This window comes from Budorcas taxicolor, chromosome 10, assembly GCF_023091745.1.
Source record: "Budorcas taxicolor isolate Tak-1 chromosome 10, Takin1.1, whole genome shotgun sequence".
Lineage (NCBI taxonomy): Eukaryota > Metazoa > Chordata > Mammalia > Artiodactyla > Bovidae > Budorcas > Budorcas taxicolor.
This window is the reverse complement of record NC_068919.1, coordinates 83026278-83040127: the sequence shown is the minus strand read 5'-3', so window position 1 is coordinate 83040127 and position 13850 is coordinate 83026278. Positions and strand designations below refer to the sequence as shown.

Here is a 13850-nt window from a genome sequence, read left to right as displayed (position 1 = left end):
ATTCCTGTTTTGCAAATATGGAAATTGAGGATCACAGAGGTAATTTCTTACACAACTACAAAACTCAGTCCAAAATCCTGCTTATTTAAAAACTCATTCATTCTGCTGTTCTACCTCCTATATATTTGTCATAGGTGCAAAAGCTCTATTTGAAGACTTAATTCATTAAATTGTATCTGAAGTTTATGTGTTGATTTCCCTGTTACATTGGGAGATTTTTTTAGGGCAGAGATTAGTCTAAAATATTTCTAGGGCTCCTCAGCCACTGGTAGAGTACTTGTCACATATTAGGTATATAATATTAGTTGAGTAATGAATGAATATTTAGAATGTTAGAAATAAAAGGAATTTGATTCATGTAAATAATACTAGACAGTAGAACTTCTAAAAATTTTAGATCATTTATGTAGGGTTATAACTTTTGATTTTGACTCTTTAGGGTATTTAAAACACAACTAGTACTGTCTATCACATCATCTTATAAAAGAAACCATTTTAACACCAAAATAGTAGGAAGGACGGTTTCATAGTAAGCACAGTTTGGTAACTTTAAACCCATATTTTGGTCATGGCTGGCACCTGTTCAAGAAATGTAATCGTCTCCTGTTAGAGTTGATGTATCTTAGAGAAGTATCTTAAGTTCTTACAGCAAGGCAGAATGATCACTGAACTTAAAATCCAGGTCTTCTGACTCTCAGCCCCAAATTTTGATCCCATCCCCTCAATCTTCATCACATGATGAGATTCAGTTCAGTTCAGTTCAGTCACTCAGTCGTGTCTGACTCTTCGCGACCCCATGGACTGCAGCGCGCCAGGCTTTTCCTGTTCATCACCAACTCCCGGAGCTTGCTCAAACTCACGTCCATCAAGTCAGTAATGCCGTCGAACCATCTCAACCTCTGATGCCGTTGAACCATTTCATCCTCTGTCACCCCCTTCTCCTCCTGCCTTCAATCTTTCCCAGGATCAGGGTCTTTTCCAATGAGTCAGTTCTTTGCATCAGGTGGCCAAAGTATTGGATCTTCAGCTTCTACATCAGTCCTTCCAATGGATATTCAGGACTGGCACAGACAGTTTGTGCCTTCACTAAAATCCTGTAATTGTTAAGAAGCAGAGCTTGATTAAATCTGTATTACCCAAATCCATTTTAGTGAAACCTGTGGATTCACTTCTGTGTAATCTTACCCTCCTCTAACAGCCCCTATTCAGTTGTAGAGATGGAATTATAAGTGATTTTAAAAAGACATCTATATTTAGCATTTTCTTTCTTTGAAAATTTCAGATTTGGGGCTAAAGCAACTTCTTCCAAGGAAGAACGCCAGTGCAGCTGCTGTTATAACCCAAGATCTTGATCCGCATCCATAGATTGGAATATTGGTGGGCCAGCAATCCTCAGACACCTCACTCAGGACAGGTAAGTGAAAGAGAGAATCAGGATAAGAAAAGTAGGATGAATGCTAGTAGTTTTCCTTCCTATTTCTTATTAGATGCAAGCAGTTGACTGCCTTTAAGAATTTAACCCTTTAAGCTGATTAAAAACAAAGCATTTAGAATCTTATTTGGTTGGGGCAAAAGATTTTCTTGCTTGTAAAATATGTGTCAAATGTTAACTGTGGTGAAATTTAGGATAATTAAAGTTTTTTTCTTTCTCGTTTTGTACATTTTCCAGATTGTATTTATGAACTTGTATTATTTATTTATTGTTGTGTAACAAACCACTCAAAACTTAGTGGTTTTAGACCTATCAGTCATTTATTTTGCTTGTGTATCTGTAATTTGGATAAGGTTCGCTTGGTGGGGACAGCTTGTCCGTTAACAAGTGGAATGAGGTGGGGTTGCTGGAGAAAAGGGGGTAGCTCATTCCCCTGAGCTGTAATCATTTGAAGGCTTGCTCACTCTTGTGTCTGGTGGTTGATGCAGGCCGTTGGTAGGAGCCTGGGCTGTGGGCCAGAACACCTATATATGACCTCTGTTTTTTACTTCTTGGTTTCCTCGCAGCATGTTGGCTGGGTTCCAAGAGAGAGCATCCCCAAAGAGCAAGGTGAAGTTGTATGGCATATTTGACTTAGTTTTTGGAAGTCACATACTATTACTTTGCTCTCTTCTATTGGTTGAGGTAGTCATGAAGGTCTCCCCAGGTTCAGAGGAGTAGCTGGACATTGAACCCTACCACTTGAAGGGAATAGTATCAACAGAAGATTATAAGAGCATATGGCATGGAATCTGCCATTGTAGCCATTTTTGAACTACGTGATTTGCCATGATTTGCATTACTTTTAAGATAAAGAATATAAACATGGGTGAAATAAATGAAAAAGATGAATATTTGTAGGAAATGATGGTGTATGAGTCCAATAAGAATTTTGTGTGCTCTTATTTACTGAAATATACTGAAAATAAGATGCCTAAACAGGAAGAAGTAAAATCAATTTTGAGTTTTATTTCATATCAACAAAGCATGCTGCTATAATCAAAAGTAGAGACAAAACTTTATAAACAAGATGAAAAATAAGATTTGTAGTTAGGTTTTTTTGTTTCTAGAAAATGCTAATCATTTCTGTTCAAAGTCTATGTGGGTGTTTTTTTTTTTCTTGTTTATTTTAATAATTTGAGAATTATTTGGGAAGGTGGTTTCTAATATAGTAGATGTGAAATGTTTAACAAAAGTATTTAGAATTTGTGGCAGGGAAGTGATTGTCATAGCATAGAATTGACCATATTAATCTTTTTTCTTTTTTTGGTTGCATGTAGCATATGGGATCTTAGTTCCTTGACCAAGGCTTGAACCCTTCCCCTTTTCATTGAAAATATGGAGACTTAACCACTGGACTGCCACAGAAGTCCCCATATTAATCATTCTTTAAGTGTACAGTTCAGTGGTGCTAAATATGTTCACACTATTTGCCACCAATCTCCTAAATCTTGCAGAACTCTAAATCTTGCAAAATTGAAATTCTACCCAATAAACACCTCCGTATTCCCCTCTCCCTTTAGCCCCTGGCAATGAACATTCTGTATTCTGTGTATAAATTTGATCATTCTAGGTACCTCATGTAAATGGAATTGTATACTCTTTATACTATTGTTGACTGGCTTATTTCACTTAGCATGGTGTTCTTGAGGATCGTACATGCCGTAGCATGTATCAGTTTCTTTCATTTTAAGGCTGAATAACATTCCATTGTTTGTGTATAGTACATTTTATTTATCCATTCATCCTTTGTTGGACCCTTGGATTGCTTCTACCTTTAGGCTATTGTGAATAATGCTGTTATGAGTATTGGTATACAAACCTCTCTTTGAGCCCATGCTTTCAGTTCTTCTGTGTGTATACCCAAAAGTGGAATTGTGGTACTTTGTTTAAATTTTGAGGAGCTGCCATACTGCTTCCCTAGCTGCTGCACCATTTTACATTTTCACTAACAATACAGAAAGGTTCCAATTTCTCCACATCCTCACCAACTCTTGTTTGTTTTTCAGTAATGGTCTTTCTGAAGCCATCTGAGCATCTTCTCACGTGCTTGTTGGCTTTTATACAAATACAGTTTCTTTGGAGAATATCTGTTCAAGTCCTTCACCTTTTTTCTAATCAGATTGTTTGGTTTTTTGTTGTTGTTGAATTGTTGAAGCTCTAGATTTGCATTCTCACTATCATTGTCTTGCATTTAGGTCTTAGTGGTGTCTTTCAACTATTGGATAGGCCCCCAACCAGCCTTTTTTCTTCCAACTTTCTTTCCTGGTCTGTTACGAAGTTACTTTGCATAGATACCTGCATTACTTTTTACATTACAGTAGATGCTTGCCTCATTTTACTGTGCTCTGCAGATACTGCATTTTTTACAAATTTAAAGTTTGTGGCAACCCTGCATGGAACAAGTCTGTTTACGCCATTTTTCCAACAGCATTTCCTCACCTCATGTCTCTGTGTCACATTCTGGTAATTCTCACACTATTTTAGACATTTTCATTTTCATTATATTTGTTATGGTGTTCTGTGATCAGTGATCTTTGGTGTTATTGTTGCAAAAGATTATGACTCTGAAGGCTCAGATGGTGATGAGCATTATTCCTAAATTAAGGTATGTACATTGTTTTCTTAGACATAATGCTCTAAATATTTAGACTATAGTGAAAGCATAACTTGGCCCCAATCATTTAAGTGCTGTGCTGTGCTTAGTCGCTCAGTCATGTCCGACTCTTTGCGACCCCCTGGCCTGTAGCCCACTAGGCTCCTCTGTCCATGGGGATTTTCCAGGCAAGAATACTGGAGTGGGTTGCCATGTACTCCTCCAGGGGATCTTCCCAGCCCAGGGATGGAACTCAGGTCTCCTACCTTGCAGGAGGATTCTTTACCATCTGAGCCACCAGGAAGTACAGCAGTGTATTAGTTTAAGGTATACAGCATAATGATTTGACTCTTATACATCATGAAGTGATTACCACAGTAAATTTGTTGTTGTTCAATCACTAAGTCATATCCGACTCTTTTCCATCCCATGAACTGCAGCACACCAGGCTTCCCTGCCCTTCACTATCTCCTAGAGTTGCTCAAACTCATTTCCATTGAGTCAGTGATGCCATCTGACCATTTCATCCTCTGTCGCCCCCTTCTCTTCTCAGTGGATGGTGGCTCAGACAGTAAAGCATCTGCCTACAATGTGGGAGACCTGGGTTCGATCCCTGGGTCGGAAAGATCCCCTGGAGAAGGAAATGGCAACCCACTTCGGTATTCTTGCCTGGAAAATCCCATGAACAGAGGAACCTGCTAGGCTACAGTCCATGGGGTCGCAAAGAGTTGGACATGACTGAGCGACTTCACTTTCTTTCTTTCTTCTCTCAGTGAAACTTATCTGTCATCTCATAGTATAACAAGGAAAAACTGCAGTCCTCCAGGCTCCTCTGTCCATGGGGATTTTCCAGGCAAGAATACTGGAGTGGGTTGCTATGCCCTCCTCCAGGGGATCTTCCCAGCCCAGGGATCGAACCCAGGCCTCCTGCATTGCAGGTGGATTCTTTACCAACTGAACCACCAGGGAAGCCCATAAAAAAAATTAAAAGGAAAAAATTTTTCCTTGTGACGAGAACTCTTAGTACTTTCTTAACTTTCATTTATGACATATAGCAGTATTCATTATATTTATCATGTTGTACATTATATCCCTAGTACATACTTACAACTGGAAGTTTGTACCTTTTGATTGCCTTCATGTAATTCTCCCCTTCTCCACTCTCCTCCCTCTGGTAACCACAAATTTTATCTTTTTTTCTATGTTTTGTTTTTGATGTGTAGTTGACCTACAGTCTCCAAAATTCAGTTTTAGAATATCTTCATTTCCATCCCCCTCACCTCCCGCCAAATTCCTTGTATGCGTTTGCAATTAATTCTTGTACCTATGTCCAGCCTCAGGTAGTCAGTAATCTACTTTGTATTTTAAAAATTTGCTTTTTCTGGAGATTTCACATAGTTGGAATCATACAATATGTGATCTCGTGTCTGGCATTTTTCACTTAGCTTAATTTTTTTTAAAAACATTTTTTTGGATGTGGACCATTTTTAAAGTCTTTATTGAATTTGTTACAGTATTGTTTTTGTTGTTTATGTTCTGGTTTTTTGGCTGTGGTGAGGTATATGGACTTTATAGCTCCTTAATCAGGGATTGAGCTCATACCCCTTGCGTTAGAGGATGAAGTCTTAACCACTGGACTGCCAGGGATGTCCCTAGCTTAATGTTTTTGAGGTTCATATTGTAGCGTGTATCAAGCAGCATTGTTCCTTTTTATTATTGAATAGTATTCCATTGTATGGCAAAACCACATTAAAAAAATTCATTCATTGGTTGATAGACCTTTGGATTGTTTCTCCTTTTTGACTGTTATTATATTTGTGTTATTATATTTATCATCTCATGCTTTAAACCTTTTCTTCTTATGTGATTAATATGTGACTATAGTATTATCCAGATATGTATAAATGCACACACATTGAAGGATACGCTAAAAATATTTTAGTAATGGGGTACAGGATCAAAAAAATTTGGAGGTCACTGTTGTAGTCCAGAACAGTCAGAAAACAAAGTAACCAGAATTATCCTAAGTCACAGGTCTGATTTACCATTCATAATTATACCCTACTGCTTGTGAAATAAATTTCTAAATGTGGTGTTTAAGGAGCCCTACCTTATGGGCCTAAACTCTTAACGGTTTTCTAGCTACCACTTCAGTTTTATAGCTCACTGCTTCCTTTTAGATTATTTTCACCAAATTCCTTGTAGTTCCTTCAATAGATTCTGCCTTTGAGCTTTTGCCAGCTATTCCCTTTGCCTAGAATGCTGTTTCCTGCCCACCTTAGCCTCTTGGGAGTACTATGATAAATTATTTAAACTCCAGATAAATTGCCTCTTTGAATTGCTCCATGGCTCACCCAAGCCAGTTAAACCACTTCATCTTCTGTGATACCTCTGTAGGTAGTATCTACCTTTATTATAGCAACTCTCAGACTAAATTGCAATTATGTATTAATGTATCTGCATCCTTCACTGGACTGCTGTGTCCTTGAGGACAAGGAATAGGCCTGTTCATCCAGTATGTGTTGAATAAATGAATGAGTAGTAGCCTCATGGGGGAGTCCCTTGCATCATCCTGAGAGTAAGTACCTTGTTAAATTCTGTGCTAGGGTACCTAACTTGCCTCATCCTAGTTTAGACCCTATGGTGGTGGTTTAGTCACAAAGTTGTGTCTGACTTTTGTGACCCCCATGGACTACAGCCTGCCCTCCAGGCTCCTCTCTTCATGGGATTTCCCAGGCAAGAAAACTAGAGTGGGTTATCATTTCCTTCTCCCGGGGATCTCTTCCTGACCCAAGGATCAAACCCAGGTCTCCTGAATTGCAGGCAGATTCTTCACCATCTAAGTCACCAGGGAAGACCTGTTAAGTAGGTTAGGTTAAATTTTTTCTTTTTAAAAATGTGTATTTGGGTACTTTCTCCCACTCCCTTGATACGATTGTCCTAAATCCAGAGACTATCAAGATTTGGATAATTACTTGTTAGATGCAGAATTTTTTTCTCTCTCTGTTTTTGGTGGCCCCCTGAGGCTTGTGGAATCTTAGTTCCCTGACCAGGGGTTGAACCTATGCCATGCTGTGTCAGTGCCAAGTCCTAACCACTGGACTGCCAGGGAATTCCCAGAATTTTCTAATTTTATCATCTTTGGAATCTTTTAGAAATCTAGCTTCCCTCCATATTTTCTAAATTAAGGCTTGTCTTTTTCAAAAAAGAAAAAAAACGTAATGCCACACTATCTAGTGGAGATGCAGAGTTTCGCGTTTTCAAAGGGGTCATTAATTTAGTTGGAAAGGATAGTAGCAGTTGTTAATGAAAAGGTTTCAGGACAATCAAGGTGATATGTTGAGACTTCTGTCATAAGTACTGTTTATTTCTTCGAAAGGCCTTCAGGTAGTTTGATCTCAGGTACAGAGAAAGAAGGCTCTTCTTGATACTGAATCATTTTAGGAATTAAAAACTTTCATTAGTAAGCAGAGTGAATGATATCAGAATTCCTATGTAGAGCAGGACAACTGTTGTTTGGAGAAGCTGAAAAAGAACTTTTTCTCAGTGGTTGTGCCAATGGTGAAATGATAACAATACCAACTGCTGTTTACATTTATTTGTGTACCAGATGCTATGTTAAACCATGTATATATTTCTCCTTTAATCCGGATGAGAAAGATGGTTTTACAGTTGAGGAGACTGAAGCCTAGACTGATAAAATGACTTTGAAAGGCAGAAGTAAAGTCGTTCAGTCGTGTTCGACTCTTTGTGACCCCATGGACTATAGTCTACCAGGCTTCTCCATCCATGGGATTTTCGAGGCAGGAGTGCTGGAGTGGATTGCCATTTCCTTCTCCAGGGGATCTTCCCGACCCAGGAATCGAACCCAGGTCTCCTGCATTGCAGGCAGATTCTTTACCGTCTGAGCCACCAGGGAAGCCAGAAGGAGAATTTAAATCCAGGATTAATTCCAAAGAGTGGATGCTCTTTCCACTGCACATAGTACTGATTTCTGTGTCTTTCACTTGTAGTGAACTATCTTATTTTTAGGCCAAAGGATAGATGTTAAGTTGGATTCTGGGAAGGTAGAGTGGAAAGTTGATTTTATAATCACCTTCTATTCTTATTTTATTGTATGGCATTGTTGTATATACTTAAGAAATTTGAGGGCCAGCCCAATCCAGTATTCTTGCCTGGAGAATCCCATGGATGGAGGAGCCTGGTGGGCTGCAGTCCATGGGGTCGCAAAGAGTTGGACACGACTCAGCGACTTCACTTTCACTTTGGGCTTCCCGTGTAGCTCAGTCGGTAAAGAACCTGCCTGCAGTACGGGAGACCCAGGTTCGATCCCTGGGTTGGGAAGATCCCCTGGAGAAGGAAATGGCTACCCACTCCAGTATCCTTGCCTGGAAAATCTCATGGACTGAGGAGGCTGGTGGGCTGCAGTCCATGGGGTTGCAAAGAGTTGGGCACTACTGAGCTACTAACACTTACTTAGAGTAACTGATAGCATTACAGCTGTTTGTTTGAAGTTGAATATGGTTATTACAATTTTAAGTTAATCCTATTTTAAAAGAACAGTTTTAATTGTTGTATCCTTACAAGTTATAGCTAAATTCCTTTGTGTTCTATTTGCCTGACTTTGGGGGAACTAAATTTTAATATTTCTTTTAAAAGAAACTTTTATAAGAAAAGGATTAAGGAAATGTCTCTTTCCATGTTACATGTTTCTTCGTTTTAAAAAAATATAAAGTGTAGTTGATTTATAATACTGTCAGTTATATACATATATATGTATTTTTTCAAAATATCTTCTGTTACAGGTTATTACGAGATAATGAATATAGTTTCCTGTGGTATACAGTAAATGCTTATTTCTTCATTTTTTTGTATGCAAAAAATTATTTGTCATTCTGTAGATTTTGATTCATAAACTAAACTAAAACACAGAAGCTGAAAGTTTTGATGTAGCTCAAAGTTCTCTCATACATTTTGTTTGAAAGCTCTTTTAATAATTGAAGTTCAATTCAACAAATTTGTACTAATCAATTCATTGAAGATGTTGAGGTAGGTAAGAAATGGGAGCCAAAACTTCATGGTCTTAAAGAATTTTAAATCTATTAGAAGAGATCTATTAGATCTGTTAGGTTATTTATAATAACCATAAAAAAGAAATTATGTGTAAATAACCATAAAAAAGAAATTATGTAGATGCCAAACTTCAGTGTGCAACTTATAGTAGTTCTTGAGTTTATAGGTGAGAAATATTCTTACTTGCTTTCTTACTTGCTTCATGAATATGGCATTTGATCTGTGCCCTGAAGATAGAGTAGTATTTTACCTAAGTTGGAGTCTGGAAAAAGGTCAGTTTACATTGAGGGGTTACTTAAGGACAAGGAAGAAGAGTGGAGGGAGGTGCCCCCCTGGTTCATTAAGTGAGGTGTATGGTTTCTGAATCTTTTCATTCCAGTTTGATTTTTTTTTTAGACTGGACATATTTCAGTAGTTTGAGTTTTTGGAAAACATTAAATTGGGAGAGAAAGAAAAAGTGTATTTTAATTCAAAGGGCATTGAAATCTTATTCACAAGTTCTAAAATTTCTATTTGTTCTTTGTCTTGTTTTTTTTTTTTTTTTTTGCTGGTGATTTCTAATTTAACACTTATTTCAAGAGTGTTTGATATTTATTTGAGCATTTTTACAATAGCTGCTTTAAAGTCCTTCTGGGATAATTCCAATATCTAAGTTCATCTCTTCATCAATGTTGTATTTTCCCATGTGAGCTGAGATTTTTCTGGTTCTCAGGCTGAGTAATTTTGCTTTGTATCCTGGACATTCAATCTGAGTTTTATGTAATGAGATTCTAGGTTTTGTTTACTTTCTGTGGAAAATGTTGATATTTTTGTTTTAGCATTCTATGGGTTGTGATTCCAATGTCAATTCAGTTTTCACAGCTCTGTCAGTGCTTTTCAGATTTGTCCCATGTGTGTTCCTCTCACTGGTCAGTCAGGGATTTGGTTGGAGGTCTGCTCAATTTCTCTGTTTTCAAAGGTTATATTATGTTAATTGGCATCAGATTCATACCTTCACAGGTTGAGAGGGAGCTCAGAGCTCATAAACAACTTTGTGGAGATATTTTCTCGAGAACAGGGAGAGAAAAGGAAAGAACAATGGAGTTTGGCCTGTCCGCTTGGAAGCAGGGTTCTGTTGAACAGAGAGGAATAGTCCCCTCAAGAGTTTTTGCTCCTAGAGGCTTCCATTCCTAATTGATTTTTCTGTTGTTGCTTTGCATCCCCCACAGAAGGCCTAGGGACTGCGACATGAGAGTATGGAGAGAAAGGAGAATGAAAAAATACCCTAGTGATTTCCCTGCTTTCTTTGCACTTGAGGAGTTCCCTTTAGAGGAGCCATGGGCTACAAAGTTGGACACGACCAAATGATTGAACACTCCCATTTTCTGTCCTTGAGCCAGAGCTAGAGGGTTTCTCCGGTATCTCTCTGCCTCCACCATTGTGTTCACTTCTGGGTTTGGGGCTGTGCTGAGTTCAGGCTGGGGGATACTAGAGGAGGAAAAATGCTAAACTTACAGCAAGTGTGTTGATAAACAGCAAGTTCTGTTGCTTTTTTCAGATCTACCTGTATTGTTTACATTTCAGAGTCATCACATAGCTGTTCATGCATTCTATCCAGTTTGTTACTAAACTGTTGGAAATTCTTCCAACATTTTTGTTTTACCATTTTGTTTTGATGTAATTTTAAATTAATGGGACATTGTAAAAAGATGACAGGAAGGTTCTGTGCCCTTTACCCAGTGGTTACGTCTTACATAGCTAAAACGCAATACTCAAATGAGGAAATTAATATTAACACCTACTTTTTATCATGGAACTTTAAAATCCATAAGAATGTTGAAAGAATAGTACCATTACCTAATACCATTATCATACCTAGGAATATTAACAGTATGAGTTTTTTTGGACAGTAGTAGTCTTAATGTTCCAGGTGTTTGCTTTGACACTTGAAGGCTTGAGTTTTTGTTCACGGAGATGACTGTCCTAATGAATACTCTTAGTGATTAATTTGAGTGTCTGGGCTCTTCCAGTGTGTGCAATTCAGAGCCTAGAGAACTTCTTGATTCTATATATATATATATATTTTACTTTACAATACTGTATTGGTTTTGCCATACATCAACATGAATCCGCCATGGATGTACATAAGTTCCCATTCCTGAACCCCCCTCCCACCTCCCTCCCCGTACCATCCCTCTGGGTTATCCCAGTGCACCAGCCCCAAGCATCCCTGTATCCTGCATCGAACCTAGACTGGTGATTCGTTTCTTATATGATATTATACATGTTTCAATCCCATTCTCCCAAATCATCCCACCCTCTCCCTCTCCCACAAAGTCCAAAAGACTGTCCTGTATATCTGCGTCTCTTGCTGTCTTGCATACAGGGTTATCATTACCATCTTTCTAAATTCCATATATGTGTGTTAGTATACTGTATTGGTGTTTTTCTTTCTGGCTTACTTCACTCTGTATAATCGGCTCCAGTTTCATCGACCTCATTAGAACTGATTCAAATGTATTCTTTTTAATGGCTGAGTAATATTCCATTGTGTATATGTACCACAGCCTTCTTATCCATTCATCTGCTGATGGACATCTAGGTTGCTTCCATGTCCTGGCTGTTATAAACAGTGCTGTGATGAACCTTGGGGTACACGTGTCTCTTTCGATTCTAGTTTCCTCGGTGTGTATGCCCAGCAGTGGAATTGCTGGGTCATAAGGCAGTTCTATTTCCAGTTTTTTAATGAATCTCCACACTGTTCTCCATAGTGGCTGTACTAATTTGCATTCCTGCCAACACTGTAAGAGAGTTCCCTTTTCTCTACACCCTCTCCAGCATTTATTGCTTGTAGACTTTTGGATCGCAGCCATTCTGACTGGTGTGAAATGGTACCTCATTGTGGTCTTGATTTGCATTTCTCTGGTAATGAGTGATGTTGAGCATCTTTTCATGTGTTTGTTAGCCATCTGTATGTCTTCTTTGGAGAAATGTCTATTTAGTTCTTTGGCCCATTTTTTGATTGGGTCGTTTATTTTCCTGGAATTGAGCTGCAGGAGTTGCTTGTATATTTTTGAGATGAGTTGTTTGTCAGTTGCTTCATTTGCTATTATTTTCTCCCATTCCGAAGGCTGTCTTTTCACCTTGCTTATAGTTTCCTTTGTTGTGCAGAAGCTTTTAAGTTTAATTAGATCCCATTTGTTTATTTTTGCTTTTATTTCCAGTATTCTGGGAAGTAGATCATAGAGGATCCTGCTGTGATTTATGTCGGAGAGTGTTTTGCCTATGTTCTCCTCTAGGAGTTTTATAGTTTCTGGTCTTACGTTTAGATCTTTAATCCATTTTGAGTTTATTTTTGTGTATGATGTTAGAAAGTGTTCTAGTTTCATTCTTTTACAAGTGGTTGACCAGTTTTCCCAGAACCACTTGTTAAAGAGACTGTCTTTAATCCATTGTATATTCTTGCCTCTTTTGTCGAAGATAAGGTGTCCATAGGTGTGTGGATTTCTCTCTGGGCTTTCTATTTTGTTCCATTGATCTATATTTCTGTCTTTGTGCCAGTACCATACTGTCTTGATGTTGCTTCTGTATGCTTATTTTGTCTCATTCTTCCCTCAGCTCAGACTTCTTGCAGTACTCTAAGCGGATACTCATTACGGTAGTCCTATAGAAGGTTAGAACTTTGTCAGGCTGATTTATTACTTATATAGAGTTTCTGATACGGTGAAATGAAAGGATTGTATAAAGTGTAAGTAATTGAAAATCTGTCTACAAGGCTTAAACAAAGAGAAGTTTGTTTTCCTTACATAAGCCTGGAAAGGCGGTTGCTCATGTTGCTTCAGTGACTCAACAGTGTTGGGGCCCATATCTTTGTAATTTGCTTTGCCTTCATGGTCCTAAGATAACTGCCACAGTTCCCCCACCCACAGTTACAGAGGACAGCAAAAGATCCAGGCCAAGAAAAAGCTTTCCTGGAAGTGACTTGTTCATAAGTGCTGCTAATGTCTCATGGGCCAAAATGGGTTTTATGGACACCTCTAACTGGCCTCTATAGTGAGAGGCAAGAAGGAAGGAAGGATTGGGAGTGGCTTTTTGGGTAGTCAATAAATAGTATCTGTCCCTGTTGTATAATAACATTCATTTTACTTTAGAAATGCATTCATGTTGTTTCAGTATGATGTTCAACACATAGGTGCGTTATAATTACATAATAACATCTTTCTGGGTACTGTGGGAAACACGGAAACAAAATGAATTTTAAATTTAGTTGTGAGATTTTGGTTATGCAAGGTGAAACTGGCTTGAATTCTGGGACTTGGTATAATGGTTTTGTGCTGGGAATTTCAGTTACGCTTTTTTGCTCAACATTATTTTAAGATTTAAACAGAATGTGTAAATCTAGTTAATATCTACTGACTGTTGTATAATATTGCATTTTATGTGCATTTCTACATTTTACTTATTTATCTGATAAAAGATTTCTAGATGTGGCTTAAAAATTACTAATATAGTAGAATTGCTGTGAACTTCCTTATACATATCCCCTGTTGACTTGTACAAAGGCTTCTCTGTAGTCCACACTGAAGAAAGGAATTCCTGATTTATGATCCATACACATACTTAATTTCACTAAATACTGCCGATTGTTTTCCAGAATGGTTGCCCAGTTTATGCTCCCACCAGCAGTGTATTGGGGTTCCCATTTCCTTAAATTCTCACCAGCATTTGGTT

General features: G+C 38.1%; 1 protein-coding gene across 4 annotated transcripts in view; it reads left to right on the top strand.

Moving 5' to 3' along the window:
• NUMB (NUMB endocytic adaptor protein) overlaps window positions 1-13850 on the top strand; it is a 158824-nt gene that overhangs the window by 43884 nt on the left and 101090 nt on the right. For all 4 annotated transcript variants that reach the window (XM_052646238.1, XM_052646237.1, XM_052646236.1 and 1 more), the window contains exon 2: window positions 1283-1414. The gene's annotated coding sequence lies outside the window, so the exon portion shown is untranslated. The remainder of the gene's footprint in view (window positions 1-1282; window positions 1415-13850) is intronic.